The sequence below is a fragment of the Mytilus edulis genome, chromosome 14 (assembly GCF_963676685.1).
Source record: "Mytilus edulis chromosome 14, xbMytEdul2.2, whole genome shotgun sequence".
NCBI lineage: Eukaryota > Metazoa > Mollusca > Bivalvia > Mytilida > Mytilidae > Mytilus > Mytilus edulis.
Genome location: NC_092357.1, coordinates 60,258,104 through 60,278,523, shown reverse-complemented (window position 1 = coordinate 60,278,523; position 20,420 = coordinate 60,258,104). Strand labels below are relative to the sequence as shown.

At 33.8% G+C, this 20,420-nt stretch overlaps 1 protein-coding gene across 1 annotated transcript in view; it reads left to right on the top strand.

The window, feature by feature from the left end:
* LOC139503617 (BDNF/NT-3 growth factors receptor-like) overlaps positions 1 to 20,420 on the top strand; it is a 159,634-nt gene that overhangs the window by 14,244 nt on the left and 124,970 nt on the right. The window lies entirely within an intron of this gene.

Below are 20,420 nucleotides of genomic sequence, written 5' to 3'. Positions count from 1 at the left end.
GACCACCATACGTTTTTGTTTTTTGTTTATTGAAATTGGCATTTAGTATAGGATTTTAAAATCTCGCTGTATTTTAACTTGATTTAAGTTTACTTAATTTCTTGGGCTTGAATATATTATCCATTTCAAACTTTGATTATATATTGAATCGGTACGAACAAATTCAAAAGCCAGGTATACCTTTTGCCTGTTTATGTACTTGTTAAACTGTAACGAAGAAAAAGTCAAACATTACTTGAAGATGACATCTTTTAGCCCCTCAGTTTTGATTGATTTTATAGTATGCGATGTCTACTTTGTAATGTATATATTTAACGAAACAAGGTCTTTAGGGCAATGTATATCTAATGTTGTATTAAATATTCATATTTAACAAAGAAAATATGTAAAAATATAATTGTATTCCAAAGGTTTCCCGTGTTGCTCAACTTAAAAATCCGACATGCGTACTGGCGCCTTGTTTTCGATATACGTACATGTAAAAACATGTACACATGTAGGTTAATGAGTGCATGTAGCAATAGCATTAAAAACAGACTTACAGATTTTTTCTTCTTAGAGACATGATTTGTTTTAATGATTATTATCAATTTTTTAAATAGCTTTCAGTGACTACGAGTACTGTAAAATCGATACTTTATGCCTTAAAAGTCCATTTGTTAGTTGTTATGTATCGATCTGACGAGTGAAGCCGTTTTCAAATGCTTTTTTGAAGTCAGTTCTTATGTTGTGCTATTAAACCACCGTCTCTTAGGTCATGAAGGTTAAAAGGAAGTAAATAAAGATGACTGGCGCCACCTAGATTTTACATCCAAGATTGAGTACCCTTAAAAAATGCCATTTTCCTATCAAAAAAGCTGCGGCATCATATGTGTTTGACCATTGCAATTACACCCAAAGGTGTTGATAATTCAGAATTCGATTTTTTTTTAATGGATATTTGATAGTGAAAAGGCAGGACCAAATAAGGCTACCATTGTCGCCTATGTAAATAATTACTTCATTGTAACCTGAACGGGTTAGGCACCCATAAACTAATTTAACCCTGCCATAATATGTGTGTGTCTGTCCTATGTTAAGATTTAGTGGCCGGCTTTTGTTGCTGGATACCTTGTAGTCATTTGTTCTTCGATGATCGGTTTGTACATAAATCAGACATCTAGCTTTCTCGTTTGAATTTTTGTACATTGTCATGTCGGGCCAATACCAAAAAAAATTATTTTAACAAACTCTCAGATGTGCCCTTAATTACATCAAAATGTGGATTCGTGCCTTTCAAATGGACTGAATAGTACTATACACCCATAGGGCTATGCAGTTACTGACGACAACCACGGAAGGGACTGTTAAAGAATTGACATTAAGGCACAACATCACAATTTTCAGACGATTCTACGTAGCAATTATTAAACTGTGTATAACAATTTGACTATACAGCCCTGCAGTTTAAAAATGACAACAATTATCAAGAGCAGATAACTATTGTTTCAAATTGACAAGTTATCAAGTGCAGACAAATCTGTACTTTCAAATGTATTTGATGTATGAGGTTAAGAGGAAATGCAGTACGGCAATTTAACATAATTGATACTTATTCAATGTTGTTAAACAGTCTTTATTGGAACTTTTAGAGAATATTAAGTTTAATTGCAAAATTTAATTGAGTGATGCAGCTCTTATATTTTCTTGAGGTACAAATGTAGCTCTTTGACAACACTAAGGAAATGTTAAACGACTTGATATCAGGAAATTATAGTCGATAAAGAGACATTGGAAATATGTTACGGATACAAGGTTGGAATTCGCCTTTTTAGAATCTAAAAGATCATGGGTAATTTCATTGTTCGTACACCAAACTGAAAATAACGTCACGTCATTGGTCGAATTTCCATTGTTTATGACATTTCTAACCAATCACGACGTTTTGGTGTAAACTTTTGAAAATATTACCCAGGATGCATTAGATTCTGAAACGGCGAATTGCCAGTTACGCAACTATTAAGACTTTTGAAGTTCCTTTATTACATAACAATCAGGTTAAAAAGTTTGCTTTAAGTCTAAGAAAATTAAGTCATTAAGCATATATTCCTTTCAATTGTCTTAGTAATGAAATTGAGACTGTAAACGTGGAATGTGGAAAAGAGACAACAACCCGACCAAAGATGGTACAGAAAACAGCCAAAGGGTCTTCAATACAGCGAGGAAATCCCGCATCCGGAGACGTGCTTCATGCAGTTGGCCCCTAAACATTAATGTGTACTAGATCGGTGATAATGGACGGCATGCTAAACTCCGAAATATATATATCAGAAACGAAATTCAAATTATACAAGGCTAACAACCCAAGAGGTTCTAGACTTCGGACAGGCGCAAATAGCGGCGGGGTTAAACGAAAATTTGTTATTCTCAACCCTACCCATTTACTTTTAGTCAATGTAGAAAAAAGAAAAACACGAAGCAATACGCCAAGTAACACTCAGTTTAAAAGTAGTCCGAGTCCGATGTCAGAATAGGTAACAAAAGAAACAAAGCAAAATGACAATTGTCTGTCTGTCATCCATGGAATCTAGATCACCCTGCAATATCATCATGTACGCATGTCGATTGACATTGCATTTAACGCTACTTAAAAGGATGTATAAGGACTTCCCCAGTTTGAATTAAATATTGAAATTCGGAATTTTTGTTGACTATTTTTTTTTTAATTGGCATATTAAACTTGCTTGAGATCACAAAAAGCGGCACAATTCAAGAACAATGATGAAAATCAAGGCCGTAACTAGGTCTTTTATTTTAGTGAGGCAACCTTATTGAGCCGAGCGAAGCGAGGCGAAATTTTTTTGGGAGAGTATGAAATGAATGGTGCAAAATCCTGCATTCTAGGCATTTCAAGAGAGCTTGACAATGTTTTAAATTTGGACACTTTTTATATAAGTTTTTCATATTTAAAACATTTACTATAAACGCTAAGTTTTTAACAATTTTTTCTAAATTTAAATGTCAGATAAACATTCAACTATCAATTTGAGTCTGTCGCCAGAACTTAGAACAGACATCACTTCAGTAGAGTTTGCCAATTTTTCTATGGCCGGTTTCGTCAAATCGTTTCAGAATATGTCTGCTGATATGATATTATCGTTATCGCGATGAACATGGAGCACGGCAAGACAGCACAATCTCTCGCCACTCATGCATGCCCTTTCCCAAGTTTTCAATCGTTTCCGGGCTAGGATGAAAAATTTTGTCCTGCATTTTTTTTAAGCTGTAATCTCTGTCCTGCCTTTTTATTTCACTCTGTTCGGTCCTGCCTTTGTTTTTTAGTGTCTCATCCTGCCCTTTTTTTTTACTCCTGTCCTGCCTATTTTTTAAAATTTCATCCTAGCCCCCCTCCCCCTCCCCCCCCCATAAAAATCAAATGGTAGCTCCCTTAGCAGTAGCACACTATCATCAACATAATGATCGACGTTTTCTTCTGATTCCTTCTCCATCAGCAATTCGATAGCAGCATTGGTTGTAACAGTTGGGTTGGAAAAAAAGGAATTTAGCTTTCCTATTAGCACCATCATACTGTCGCTGTTACAAAATATTAAACTCGCTTTTATGCTGACAAAGAGTAAACAAACTAGGGATAGAGTGAGATAAGATACATGCATATGATTCTATCTGGAGTTAGTTTACTTGTATGATATTGGTACAGGGGAATTGCAATGGAGTTTTCGCCGTTTCCATGTAGGTCCGTGATTTCAAATTATATCGGGAAATAGTCGGTGGTAAGATATTTTAGTTCCAGAATCTATAAATTTAGGGGTTAGTGGTTGGGGGTGTCCAATTCCGAAATCACGAATATAAAGACACGAAATTCCGTAGTCCTGAATAAGTAAAAACAAAATGCCGTTTTAAAGGTCCTACCGTTCCTCAATAATGTCAAGTTGGAATACGAGATGTTCTTTCAATTTTTAAGGTTAAAGAAACATGGATAAAAATTAATCCATGCATGTTTCATATCAATTATATTTTGTTTATCTGTAAACAGAGAACCAGTAAAGTTGGTGAAACTGAGAAATGAATACGCAGACAGGATTGTCCCCTTGCGATGCCCAGTACTTGATTTGTCAGTCTCCTTATATCCATGTTATGGTTTTGGGATTAGTTCCAATGAAGTTATATTCAATACTCAGATTCTGTTCACAAACAGCATTAGTTTACTGGAATTATTCTTTATTTACCTTCAGTATCGCTTTTATTTTTTGTGCAAGAGCCTGTTTTTAACCAGATATCCACAATGATTATCGTTACAAGGTTGATTTAATTGAGAAACATCACCCATTGGGATGCTGAGTTATATCCAGGAAGAATAATTTAAAAGGAATGATGACAAGTGAATCAAAAGTTCTGGAAATTAAGGTTGAGACAGAACAACAAATGACAATTACATTTCGTATTTAATATCTACCATAAAAAAAATCACTGTCGAAATTTTAGTGAGGCAATTGCCTCACTTGCCTCAATGGTAGTTACGGCCTTGAAAATGAACATGGTGGCAAAATCACCCGGACGTCTTTATCGCATCTATAAGTAGTGATTACAATATCAAAACAAAGTATAATTTTTTTAAAATATAAGTTTCAAATAATAAGTTGTGATTGAGATAAAAAAAAAAAAAAAACAAACAACAACGATGACTTTAAATAACTTGTGATAAACGGTAATAAAATCAAAAGCTAGTAATCTTTTAACGGTGTGCTTATGTTCAATTTACGTGACTGACCAATTAAGTGGCCATAATTTTATATGTTCTTCTGTGAAAACAACACTTAGTCTGGCGCCTGTTATAATGTCAGGCACATGTGTAATGGTCAGATAACATTATGTTATCATGTAAAACATTATTATAGAACAAAATCGCCAATTCGGACAACATCCGGTACAATCATAACAATGATAATTGTCGTGCTTGTTAAGACATATACAACCCATATGTTAGAGGTCATTTAATTGTTTTAACCTGGTTCAAGGTCATACTTAATTTAGAAAGTGGCTTTGCTCTCGGGAGCTAGGAGGCCTTCATGACTTCTTTCAGTTGTGCTTTTAATAAATATTGAATATTGAAACGAATATTTTAAACCATCGGAGAGCCTTGCATTTTAGATTTAAAAGGAGTGAATACATATCGACCGTAGCACACTTGATGCAGTGGTAGAATCTATATTTATTAAAACGGCATTCATGTCTACTCATTACAGTCGGAAACGCGATTGAAATAGAACAAAAGAATCGAAGCTCTTTGTTAGAGAAGGCGATAAATGCTAACTGTAATGTTAACTATAGTGACAAAAATTTAAAAAGCTAATAGAAACGAACAAAAATACAATTTTCGTCTCAAGTGTTTTATATTAAAAACACCATTTGCATAAGTTTTCAATTTATCTAGTACATAGTTAAACAGAACAATTCGGTAGATATCAAGTCGACGACATGGGTATCATTCAAGTTGGATGTAGAAAATGCATAACTTTTTTTTTTAGTTTACCACGGACGGAAAACATATCAATCTATTAGTTCAGTTATTTTCGTGTCTGCTCTTCCATCATGTGACTCAAGAAAAAAATCAAAAAAATTGGTAACAATTGTGTCAAAAAGAGAAAATCGAGTGCACCTTTTTATGTTAGGGTGTGTTTGAGTTAAATATTTTGTCTTGTTATCGTACAAAGAAAGAATATTTCATATATCGTCTCGCTTTAGATTATATCATTTTTATATATCAAAGCTTCAGGTTGACTTTATAACATAAAAAAATCACAGTACTAAAAGATGACATATATGGGTCAAGTGAAATACCTATCTAATGAATCACAAAAACAGAGAAGGTGTGTTCGAATAGCTATTATTTTTACTGAAAGTACTTGACGACAGTCTTTCAAGTTGGATGATGAAAATGCATATCTTCGAAAAATTATAATTTTTTGTATGTGATAACTAGGGTTTATAGTCTTCAACCACTAAAATAATCTAGTCTGCCCTTCCACGAAATATTTAATATGAATTTTTTAAATGTTTATGAATTTTTTTGATTTTTAAGTTGAATCAATGCAGACAAGATCGTTGACTGATGCTCATTAGCTAGTTGATACATTTGTTTTTTAAAATACAACTGACGTATAAATCGTAATGGTGCAATGTGGATAAATTTATCGGTTTCGGAGAGCAAAATTGGCAGCGCGTCATCCCTACAATGGATTCCATTTCTACGATTTTTAAAATGAACTGGCGTAATGGGGAGATAATTTTGACGAAGTAGAATCCTGACTGATTAGATATTTACTTTGGATTTGATTTAAAAATTTTATTTTTTTTTTGGCCGCAAATGTTACTTTTTTTATTTTTCAAAACGAGTGGCGCAAAACTGTTGACTGATGTGTTTGGTTAAAAAATTATTACGTTTAATTTTGAAAATACAAATTAGTTTATTAGAAACCAGCAGTACTATCTACAAAACCTCTATTTCTATTCAATGTATAGCTTTGTAAAGGTGTAAAACCACTAATTCATAGCCCATTGCTTTTTATGTTAAATTCTGCAATTTCAAGCATTAATAGCTTCTTTGTCTTAAGTTCAAATAAAGTGGCAGTTATTTCATGTCAAAACTGTACCTTATCCTGACTTGTGCTGCAAAATCAACATACCTTTAATTTCATATTAGAGCGTACTGGTTCCCTGAAGTCTGATAGTACAAAAACAGGAGCTTCTGATTTGAACAACAGGTCAAATGTGCCCTTCTATCAAAATTTCATATGCTTCTTTATGATTTAAATAAATCTCTCAACAAGAGTTCTACAGTGATCCCAAGTCCCAAAGCTTTCATTTGATACCACAAATAACCAAATATACCCGCAATCGGCAAAGATACAGCTATGAGAAAGAACTATTTTGTTAAAGTGGTTCTATACCTATAACAGCACTAAACTTGTTATATTGACTTCTGCTTGGCTTAATTTCCTTCTATGATCTATTTCTAATATTGAAAAACACATAAAGCTGTTTTCAATAAGACTCATCATAGATACCAGGACTAAATTTTATATACTAGTATACACCAGACGCGTGTTTCGTCTACAAAAGACTCATCAGTGACGCTCGAATCCAAAAAGTCTAATTGGACTGGTAGTAACATATGCGTCAAACAAAGAAAACTACATCTGGATACTAACAGTGACATATATGACACTTTCAATTTTACTAGTTTTGATTTGTTAATAACTTCTCAACAACAGTGTTCTGACCTAAATGTCTTATTTTTATCAGAGATTCTTACTTGAATATAAATACAATGGTCCAAATATAAAATACAATTGATAATTTTGTCCCCCCTTTATCCTACATATTAAAAAAGGAGAGTGATTTGATAAAAACCATACTTTTGTGTATAAACATGGATCAACAAGAGTAATTTATATATCTCCAAGCTAGTCAACTTGCTAAAATGGTTATGAAATGCATTTCCAGTGAGATTTTGGAATTCCTATATAAGTATGCACCAATTTTCCTTGAAATAAATAATTCACTAAGAAACCCAATAAAACATAAACATTCACTAGATAATTGAACCAAAAGCAATATGTATCTATAAACTAGTCATAATATACAAGTTTCATTGCTTTAAGTGTTAGAAAATGCAAAAATTAAAATTTCAGGTAAAATCTTAACTGTGTGCATGCTGAATGTCCAAAAAAGGGTAAACTACCTTAGTGTAACAATTTAAAGGCTGTAATTTGACAGTAGCATATTTATTACTTAAAATAAATATTGTAACACAATTTCTGCCCTCATTATCCCTCTCTCTTGTTCACTCTATCTCTATTTAGCTCGCTCTAGCTCACTCACTCACTGTATCGCTAACTCGCTCATACACTCTCAATCCCTCTCTCACTCATTCTCTCCTCCCTCTCTCGCTCACTCGTTCTCTCGTTCACTCATATGGCTGTAGCTCATTCACTCACTCTCTCTAGCTCATCTCCAGCCCATTCACTCATCTCCAGCCCATTCACTCACTCCCTCCGTCCACAGCTCATTGACTTACTCTCCCCGGCTCATTCACTCACTCTCCCCAACTCATTCACTCACCCTCCCCCAGCTTATTCACTCACTCTTCCCAGCTCATTCACTCACTCTGCCCCAAGCTCATTCACTCACTCTACCCCAGCTCACTCATTCACTAACTTTCCCCCCAGCTCACTTATTCACTCACTCTCACCCAGCTCACTCACTCTCCCCCACACTCTCCTGTGATCACTCACTCATTCACTCACTCATTCACTCACTCACTCATTCACTCACTCATTCACTCACTCACTCTCCCCCACACTCCCTCTCTCACTCATTCTCTCCTCCCTCTCTCGCTCACTCGTTCTCTCGTTCACTCATATGGCTGTAGCTCATTCACTCACTCTCTCTAGCTCATCTCCAGCCCATTCACTCACTCCCTCCGTCCACAGCTCATTGACTTACTCTCCCCGGCTCATTCACTCACTTTCCCCAACTCATTCACTCACCCTTCCCCAGCTTATTCACTCACTCTTCCCAGCTCATTCACTCACTCTGCCCCAAGCTCATTCACTCACTCTACCCCAGCTCACTCATTCACTAACTTTCCCCCCAGCTCACTTATTCACTCACTCTCACCCAGCTCACTCACTCTCCCCCACACTCTCCTGTGATCACTCACTCATTCACTCACTCATTCACTCACTCACTCATTCACTCACTCATTCACTCACTCATTCACTCACTCACTCTCCCCCACACTCTCCCCCACACTCTCCCCCAGCTCATTCACTCAGCTCATTCACTCACAGCTCTTTCACTCACAGCTCATTCACTCACTCTCTCGTTCTTACTTACCATTAAATATTACCTTACCCTAGAGATCCTCCTAGGCAATTTACAACCCAATAGGAGTAGTCCACTTTTATGATGACTGGCTTCTACAATGCTTATGTTCTACTCCGCTGTAAAAAAATCACAGTTTATCCAGGAGAACACCATTGTCTAACAGTATCAAGAAAAGGGCGACACCTTCACCTTCAGTTAAACTTCATTAGGTGAGGAGCAAGTTAATATGTGTTTTGACATGAAACTTTAAATCTCAACCAAAATGTTGTATGCTTTGGTATTTTTACAAATGACTTCTTGCAGTTTTATCTTACTGAAGGATGTTTATGATATTTTGCTATCATTTGCATGATGGTTTTTCATCACTCTATGTACTTTTCAAATATAATTGTCGAAACATGTTTTATTTAATAAATTATTGAGAAAATTGCAAACATCCATATTAAAGGACGATAACTGCAATTGATATTTTATTCAGATTGCTACCATGTGTCGGTACGTGTTTTGTAGTAACAGTTTTCAAAAAAATCCTTGGTTTGTCTCAGAAAGCTAGCAATGAGTTTTTTTTATGAGTCTTTTGTAGACGAAAAGCGCGTCTAACGTATAATCAAAATTTAGTCCTGGTATATATTATGATTTCATTATCTAGCACACACTAAGTTTGTCAGACTTGGAAACATGGTAGTATATCACCAAAATTTCGACAAAAAATTTCATATACTTCTTTATGATTTAAATAAATCTCTCAACAAGAGTTCTACAGTGATCCCAAGTTCCAAAGCTTTCATTTGATACCACAAATAACCAAATATACCTGCAATTGGCAAAGATACAGCAATGCGTAAGAACTATTTTGTTAAAAATATGTACTACTTTCTTCTTTCGGACCGGGCCTGAATTGGGGGTTCTATACCTAAAAGGCGAGACGTTAATAAAATATTGTATTGTATTCAATACGTTATTGATTGTGGCAAGATATCACGCGATTATTTACAGTGGTGGATCCAGGGCTAGGGAAAAGGGGGTTTGGGGGGTTGGAACCCCCTTTGTTTTGGACGATCAATGGGTTCGGAACCCTCCTTTTTCAAATGGCTGGATCCTCCCCTGATTCATAACCTCAGAGAGTAAAAGAGGACAAGAGGTGAATGTCATTCCCTGTTTTTGTAAGAGTTGGTGTTGCTAAGTCTTCATATTTTTAGGTAGTGTTCTGTGGAATGGTGTTTGTCTCTTAGTTGATTTCTCCTAAACTCGGGTTTGAATTGTGCCGACTGTCATACAAGTGAGAGGTTTAACTAGCTATAAAATAAGATTAAATCCACCATTTATATTACTACATGAGAAAATGCCTGTACCAAGTCAGGAATGTGAGAGCTGTTATCCATTCGCTTGATGTGGTTGAGCTTTTGACTTTGCCATTTGATTAGGGACTTTGCGTTTTGAATTTTCCACGGAGTTCAGTATTCATGTGATTTTTTTTTAATAGTATTTTCCTGTTAAGTAAAATAACCACTTTATAAAATACAATGAAGCGTTTAAACAGACTATTACTAGTGTATTATTTTTTACAACATTTTACTTGTAATGAATAAAATTAAACTTGACTTATCTCTCTTTGATTATAATAGAAAATAACCTTAATACGCCCATATATTATTATCATCGTCCCTTGGTAGTTTGTTTTTTTATTAAAGACACATACAATGTACCCACTAAATTGCCAATTTATTAAACGCACTTTCTCAAGTTGGTAGTGTGCCTTAGAAGGAGGTAATATATTTACAAATTACTTTTTATGAGGGTCTTTCTACGGGGTTTTCATTTCTATATTCTGTAATTAAGTTTCTCTTTATTTTTCCCCATTATATCGTCTATAATTGATTATATCACCTATTTTTTTTTGTTCTATTTTTTTCGTCAGATAGTCTCAATTGGTAATTCATTCAGGTCAATTTATCAACCAAGAATTCCAAATGGTGAAGTTAAAATTTCCCCTTCGTATGGATGTCATCACGAGTTGGTTAACCGTTACGGAATATTCGTTTCACAGATGATATCGGATATGTTCCTTATGTCGTTACTACAATCCCGTTCCCTTTTTACAAATATGAACTATTGAATTAGACTAGTTACCGGGTTTGTAATAATATGAGCAACACGACGGGTGCCACATCTGCTATCCAATCCGGAGCACCTGAGATCTTCCCCAGTTTTTCGTGGGGTTCGTGTTGCTTCGTTTTCTATATATATATATGGTCTATATTTTGTACTTATTTGTCATTTTTGTCTTTTTCTTTTTGAGCCATGGCGTTGTCAGTTTGTTTTTGATCTATGAGTTTGTATGTCACTCTGGTATTTTTCGTCTCTCTTTTTTATCCCCCTTTCGACCTCTTGTAAGGACTATAATTATAAAATGTCTATGTCATTACATCATGTCTCATTATCACTTCAGGTAAAATGGCGAATTAAATTATATTTTATTGCTGCTATTTTTATGAATTGTATATTGGAAATCAAAACTAGCACACATTATACAGTGAAACCTGTTTAAACCGAACCTCTTAGGGACTTATGATTGTGTTCGGTTTTGGCTAATGTTCGGTTTTATCAGGTTCACAACGCATACAATTTGATATGACGGTGATTTAGAAAATGTTTGGTTGATACAGGTTTTCGGTTTAAGCAGGATTCGGTTTAGCCAAGTTTCACTGTATGTCTAATATCCCCCAGTAAAATAAAATTGGGTCATAACTTCCGAGATGTATATGCACAATTACAAATGCATTCCATTTTGCCAATTGTATTCCGTTCTGGAAGGAGGTCCTTCATTTCTGCATTCTTTAATTTTTTTTAAAGTCATTGTTTGCTTTTCTTTATACTTTTTGCCCATTATTATCATTTTTTTTTTATATTTTGGAACCCTATTATTCTCTTTTTTTTTCTTTCTATTATTTATTTTGTCATTACTTCAGTATATTTTATCAATCAGTCGTTATTCCGTCTCTGTGTATGCTATTCATTCACAACAGAACATTTATTAATCTGCCAGATACGGAATGAATAGAAAAAAAATTCACAAGAAAAATAAAGGTGTCAGAAAAGATAAATAAGACATTGCCATGATATGAAAAGCTTTATTTTAATAAACTTTTTAATTCATCTTTCCGCATGTTTTTCTGAATGAAAACAGCGAAGTTTTGTCAATAATCAATGAGTATGTATAGACTTTATCAAACTATTAATTTTACTTAAATCGACTTCTTTTTCAACTCTATCAACTTATCAGCACCAGAGACAGGGCAATATTAAAAATATTGATTAAATATAGTTTTTATTAATTGTCGTTGTTCGTTTTTGTGCAAGATTAGTTTTACTTGAACCAGTCAGCGAATGAAAGGAAAATCCCACAATATTGAAAACGCTGAAATTGCAACATAAAGACATGTATATATACATTGTATATTACTAGTAGTCAAAGTTATTTGCAGATAAGGACGTATGGTAGCAATTTTAGTGCAGCTATACTCCGACGCACGTTTCCGTCAGCTGGTACTTTTGAAACATTTATTTTCGTGGGTACCAATTTTCGTTGATTGGTGAAAACTTGCATATTTGTGGATATTTAATTTCGTGGTTTTGACAAAGTCTGCAAGAATTCCTACAGAAATATGTAATTCTTTGAACATTTCACTTTGAGGTTCCCCTGCATCCACGAAATCAGCGAAAATTTGTACTCAACGAATATTAATGAATCCACAGTACTTTACATCTATCAGGCTTCTGATTTGGGAAAGACACATACAAAATGAGACAAGGTTGAAATTGTTAGCCCGACCTTACCCCTGGAACATTGGTGCAACATCACAATACAAGAACAAACTATACAAAACAATAAACGAAAAACAAATATGACAAACAACAGCCATTTTGGACAGGGTTTTTTCCTTTCGTCTTATTATATTTGAATATAATTTTGTATGTCTGTGGGTCATTCTAATGTCAAAGCAAGTAACGGAGGGACAAACCATTTGAAAATGAACATTATGAATAGTTCAAAATGACATTTTTTTTTATTTTTTTTTCTATGGTCGGGTTGTTGTCTCTTTGGCACATTCCCCATTTCCAGGGGCGTAGCTAGAACGAAACGATGTGCAAGCAACTACCGCCGAGCGGAGCGAGGCGAAAAAATTTTGGGACCCTTTTATGCAGGAAAATGTTTTTTTTTCGGTTTTCGGTCATATGACAGTTGATAGAGGAGCTTCATGTAGTTAGAACTTATAAACAATTTATGAATGTAAAACTATTTATAAAGCTGCTGAATAGAGTAAATCATGGTTAATTGAAAACATAAACTACACATTTTTCTAATACAGAATTTACTCGAAATTGTCAAAAATCTGCTCTTCGGGTCTAGGCCGAAACGAACTTCTCTATTTATTTGTCGGCAATATTCACACTATCCCGATGCATATGCAGTAATGCTAGCTATGCTAACCTGTCATTGTTCATTGGTGATCGTACATTTGATTTAAACAGACGTAGTACATTGATAGATCACCACGGTAGCACTCGCGAGATGTTATAAACCAGTGTACGTGTTCGCCATCGAGCGACCTTCCAATTGAATTCGTCAAAATTACATACCAGGTCAGTTTCGTATGTCTCTGACAATGTTGAGATTTGTTCGTTTGTTATATTTCCTACAACAGGAGGAAAAAGATACGACACAAAGAAGCGATTTTCTGATAATACCAGACGCGACTCCACTCTCCAGTTCCATTATCATAGGCATTCGATTTTCATATGGTCTATAAACGCAAAATATAATGAGACTTTCCAATACTGTTTTGGCGTGTTTGCAGGATGAGTTGCTCTGTTAGTCCGTCGAACACATCGCCATGGCATAATATCAACGATATCGAAGGGTTCTGATAAATCTCATACCGATTGATACATCTCATTCCGAACAGATAAACCGTACTCTGTAAAATGTGCTCCGAAACTACATATGTGTTAGACTGCGTATAACAAATTCAAATCTTGTAAAAGATACAAGTTACACTGTCCGATTTCGTCATACATGATCTTCAATAAAACTTATATTTTGAAACCAATTGCCGTTATTTAATGACATTTCATAAATTAAAAAAGTGACAACATGTGTGTTTCCTTAAAATTTAATTTGTAATTTTTTAATTTTGCAATATTTTTTTTGCATGCCGAAGCGATGTGCACGCAACTGCGTGTTGGCGTATAGGGAGCTACGCGCCTGATTTCCATTCTCAATTTTATTCAATAGCAGAATGACACGCGTCCTTGTATGAATTCTTGTAGTGCGCAAGTTTGAAAAAAGTAAAACTGATTTTTTGTAGTAGTATAGCGTGTTTAAAATGAGTTGCATTTTAGACGTTTCTAATTATCTAAGCTATGTCATGGGCGTCATGTTTTAGAGCTTGTTAATGAACCGGAATGATATAAAAACATTCTAATGAAGCAGACTGATTAAGACTAATTACAAATGCCGATACGTAATGGCTATGCACATGTTCTTAATTTACAGGGGAAAAAATAATGATGAAAACTTGTTTACAACATTTTTCTCTTTTTTTGCTGTTTTGAAGGAATTAACTTCAAGGTACATATTTAACCAGCTTTTCACAAAAAAACTGTATTCGCTAAAAACATTTTTCTCTTTTTTACTGTTTTGAAGGAATTAACTTTAAGGTACATATTTTACAAAGTTTTTCACAAAACACTCAGTATTCGGTGTTCTAACATTATGCTATTAAGGAACGACCATCTCACTACCAGGTGGGTTATGGGTTTTTTTTATTAAAAAAATTGTTATCCCCAATTTGATGAAGCTGGTCAAGCCGATGACCAAAACAAATATTCTGAATGCGAATCCCCCCATACGGACCGAGAACACAGTTATTTCGTAGTGAATTTCTTATAGACAATAAATAAAAATTATAAAATCCCATTTGCGCTTTCTCAATAATATTTGTACAGTGTGTTGTACTAATGTTGGGACAAATATATCATAACAATAGAAAACTTCATCGGCTCTAAATCAAAATATGGACATTTTTATGTTAAGGGGTTCTTGAAATCTTGAATAGCTTCCGAAGTGCAATTTTCTAACCTTTCCCTTACAGAATTTAAATGTTTGCAGCAGGTCTGCAGCAGACTTGATGCAAACAAAAAGCTTATCGGAACCCTTTGAATAATGTTTGCAGTTGTTTTCAGCTAGCTGCGAACCTTCTGCAAACATTACCGCTTATTGCAAAACAATTTACAGTCATTCCTTAATGACGTCGTGACCTTGGGCTGTAATACAATGACGTGTTGACCTTAGTCTGGGACACAATGGTGGTGTTAGTCGACCTTACACGCTGTCTTATAGACGTAATGTTTCTTCCTTGTCCAATGTTTTTTAATTATCGTTTGTAATAATTTATTTTAGATTACATTCATGTTATATTATTCCTTTGAGGAAGAAAAGATGTTTTTAAATCAAATTAGAAAAGGTCATAATTAAAACTTATCGGCAATGCAGAGAAAAAACACGACAAGGAAGGAAAACAACACCGGTGTCATATGATATCGTTACAAAGAAAATCAACCTCGCTAGTTCTGGAAGCAATTATCCCAATTTAATGTATATAAAACATTTTCTTAATGAATTCTTACAAACTAATATCGGGCACTGTACTTATAAATATAGTTTAGATATTAATATATTTGTATTATGCTATGCATGTCAATTTTGAATATCGGGTAGTTCAGACTGTGATAAATAAAGAAATGCAAGTCCATATTTTGAAATTTACGACTTTTGACGCCGGAATTTATTTATTTATTCTATACTTATATAAAAAGCTCACATCATTTCTTTTATTTTAGTGACACCTTCTACTACCATTTCTCTTATATCATGTACACCATCTCAAACCATTTCTGTTTTTCTCAAGTTGAAAATCTCATTTGATTTATTTGTTCTCTTTTACTCCAACCCATATATAAAAAAGAAGATGTGGTATAATTGCAAACTGTCAATAAGAGACCAAAATGGCTATAGGTCACCGTACGGCCTTCAACAATGAACAAAGCCGATACCGCATAGTCAGCTATAAAAGTCCCCGACATGACAATGTAAAACAATTCAAAGGAGAAAACTAACGGCCTTATTTATATAAAAAAAAAAATGAACGAAAAACAAATAATTTATGTAACACATAAACAAACGACAACCACTGAATTACAGGCTCCTGACTTGGGACAGGTACATACATAAATAATGTGGAGGGGTTAAACATGATAGCGGGATCCCAACTCTCACCCTAACCTGGGACAGTGGTATAACAGTACAACAAAAGAACGAACTATTAAAATCAGTTGAAAAAGGCTGAACTCATCAGATGGACAAAAATATAAGTGGACGTGGCCGGATACTTGTACATCCCGAATAGTCGCAGTTATCTGACAGATAGTCTAAAGCCACTAACAACTAATAAGAATAATCATGCATCTAAGACTAAATTTGGACTTTGATAAATTTTTGAAAATCACAATTATACGGACCTTTTTTCTAAATACTGTCAGATATTGGGCTGATTTTTTGGTATGTGAGACTACCATCATGTTTGTGTCCACATGTGTTATTGAAATTACAGATTTTTCAACTTTTTGAGAAGGGGCCATTCGTGTCGCTGTGACACATCTAGTTTTCATATTCATTTACTTGTCAAAAACTTACAATCGCAACTGTTACAATAGTTGTCTTACACATCTATGAAATATTTGTCACTGTACATTTTGCGACCAACGATAAACAATTTTTAAAATATAAACGTTAACATATTGATAAATTTATGGTAATAAGTCACAATTTATCAATGATACTAGTACCTAAATTCGAAAAAAATTCAACTTAACAGTGGACGAATTATCGAATTTAAAGGTCAATACAATTTAAAAAATGTTAACATTTTGATAAATTAATTGCCATAAATCACAATTTATCACTGTAACAAAATTCGACGCAAATTCAACTTAACAGTGGACGAACCATCGATTTAAAACATAATACAATTTCAGAAATATGAACATTTTGATAAATGTATTTCTATAAATCACAATTTATCAATATTACTATTTCTTTTCGAAGCCAATTCAACTTGTCAGTGGAAAAAACGTGGACTTTGGAGGACAATACAATTTTCAAATATGAACTTTATGATGAATTTATTTTTATTAAATCTCAATCAATCAATGTAACCGACGTCGTTCATTATACCGCAGAAATTCGCTCTAGAGAATTGAAATTCATTACATGTAAAACTGATATGGACGGCAATGGCTATAAAGTTATTCTATCAAAGTACGGCTTTTACAATTTTGTTTTCAAACTATTTGCTGTTACACCAACAGCTTATATAAGAGTAATCTATAGTTAATAAATTGCTTCGCTGAGCAAAGCCGTATACGACCGCTAAGGTCGAACCCTGAACAGTTGGGGCAAATTTGGACACAATATTCAAGCTTAATACTGTCTGAATTTGGATTGTGATCAAATTTTTGATATAATATAGGTTTCTGACACACACAAAAATATGTTCAAAGATCTTACAAATCTATTGCGCAATACTGTGCAATTGAAGGTTTCTTCTTTCTTCTTGAAACTTTCCAAAATTTTTGAAAATAAAACGAAGATTTGAAAAATGTAAAAAAAATCCACCCCCCCCCCCAAAAAAACCTTTTTGAACTCCCTTGGAGCAATTACCCCAAACTCAATCCAAGCATTTGTAGTATGGAACCTTGTAGTACAGTTTCAGTGTCCATTCACTTAAACACAAGCTATTGTCTGGAAACTACAAAAATGCTTTTTTTGGCCCCTTTTTGTCCCTTAATTCCTAATCTGTTGGCACCATTACACCCAAAATGAATCCCAAACTTGTACCTGTGGTATTAAACATTGTGGTACACAAATTTGTCTTCGGACGACGACGCAGACGACGACACCATACCATTATACGATCCCAAAATATTTTTGCGGTCGTATAAAAACGCTTTCATCAAACTTAAAATAAAACGCATTACAAGTAAAATAAAATGTTGTCGATATCTATCGTCATCTGATGAGTTAAGGTGGTATGGGGTTTCTTTCGCCATCTTTGATTGTAAAAAATAGAGAATCTAAGGTTCAGATTTTCAATCAAGTTAGCAAAATTTGATGCAGGAATGCAGATAACTCAATAATGTGAATTTGCATTTTAAGAACGTCAAATTTATAAGATTCTGACTTATGAATATTTCTATTTTCACAAGTAAGAGTAAATTATTTTTTCTTTATTTTTAAATGTTTTTGAATAGTCATTTTAAGGGGAGGTAACTCTGAAATTGCCCACTTTTTTGAAGGAATCTACATGGCATTTTGCTATTTTGTATTTTAGATGGGAAAAACACACGATAACCCTCTCTTTTCTTTTAATATTCTCAAAGCATTTTCTAAAAAATATCTTCTCGTATTTTATTTCAAAATTCTATCATTGAGTTTAGCTTCAGATCTAATCTCATAATGATGACTTTTCCTGTATAATCCATACAAAACGTGTCATTTTATCACAACTTGTTGCTCGAAAAAATAAGAGGTGACCTATCATTTTTATTATATTTTTGAACATATGTCAATATATATGCTAAGTTATGGCAAAGTATGAACAAATTATATCATGTTTAATTTAGACTCACATGCGACTTTAAACTGTTTTCAACTTATTTTTATAGTTTGTTATTTTGTTGTACTGATACACAACTCTTCTAGGTTAATGGAGGGTTGGTGCCTTCAAACTATTTTTTACCCCGCCATTTTATGTATGTGCTTGTCCTAATTAAGGAATCAATAAATCAATAGTTGTAATTTGTTGATAAATACATGATTATATTTCTTTTTTTTTTTCGTTCATTATTATAAACTTAAATCAGGTTGCTATTTTATTTTCGTGTGAGTTGATACATGCAAGGTCTTTGACTTGACAACTGACATTATCAAAACTATTTGCATTTTATCATGTAATGCTTACTGTAATTCCATAGCCTGCATCGAAACAGCGGGACAATCGTTGTATGCGTATTATTATGAAGTAAATCGCCTTACGTCTGACAATAACAGTTCTTGTGATACATGTATTAAACTAATGGTGTTATGCTGCGTCTTTTTTGTCAAAACTTTCTAGGATTTTGTTTTGCGGTTTTATGTTGCTCATGGCTATGATATTCAATTGATACGCGTCATAATGTAAAAAATGATAATAACAAGATAAAGTTAAATAAGAATAGATAAGCAATTATACATGAATGAAACATAGTGATGACATTAATTGTTTGGGATTGATATTTACGGATAAACATGACAAAAGATGAAATATTGCTTTTGTGGTTATAAAAGAATTGGGATTGTTTTATTTCAATTCGTTATCACAAATATACAGTGCTGTATTGATAAAAAAAGCAAACTTTGTGTAAATGAAGAGCAAACCCTATACCAAGAGTTGAAGAACGTACGGTAAAGGTCCTCTGTGGAGAAATGTATTATACAAAATTTAGTCCTGGTATCTATGATGAGTTTATTTATACAGTTGAATAGAAAGTGTGTCCAATGATAAGATAAAGAACAAGAACTAAGGTACAAATCAAGTATGAATCTTGATGTAATAATGGAAATCACAAAAATATCACTTTAAGTGATTTGGTGTGGGTTTTTTTTACGTGAAACACACGTCGACAATAATCATAATTTCCACAAAAATATCACTTTAAGTGATTTGGTGTGGGTTTTTTTTACGTGAAACACACGTCGACAATAATCATAATTTCAGTATTTCAAAGTGTAGCTAGGGAACAATCATTTAACTTCAAAAGGGGGAGGGGGTATGTTTTATTCCTGAAATATTCTGATCCCCAATTTGTTAAAAAAAAAACTTTCTGCTCAAGCAGATGACAAGAAAAAAATTATTCTGAATCCAGATTTCCCCATACCTTATAGTGTTAAATTTTGAAGAAAAAAAATAATTGATTGGTGGTATTGAAATTGGTGGCATAAAAAAACTTTAAAAAAAACCATAACCATCCCCAACACTCTTTTTTTTAAGTTTAATGGTTGCTCCCTTAAAAATAGTGTAGATATCAAAACTACATATATAACTGTATTTGTAATTTGACAACTGACATTATCAACTTTGTCTGTAAGTACAGTTGTCTTGATTTAAGTAAATCCCTAGCCTGCAACGAAACAGCTGCAAACTCGTTTTATGCGCTTTTCTTATGGAGTAAATCGCTTTACGTCTGACAATAACAGTTCTTGTGATATTAAACTAATGGTTTGATACTGCGTCGTTTATGTCAAAACATTGTAGGATTTTGTTTTTCGGTTTTACATTGCTCCTGGCTATGACATTATATTGATACGGATCATAATTAAAAATATCAATGGAAGAATTATAACAGGAAAAAGTTACAATATATTCTGAATC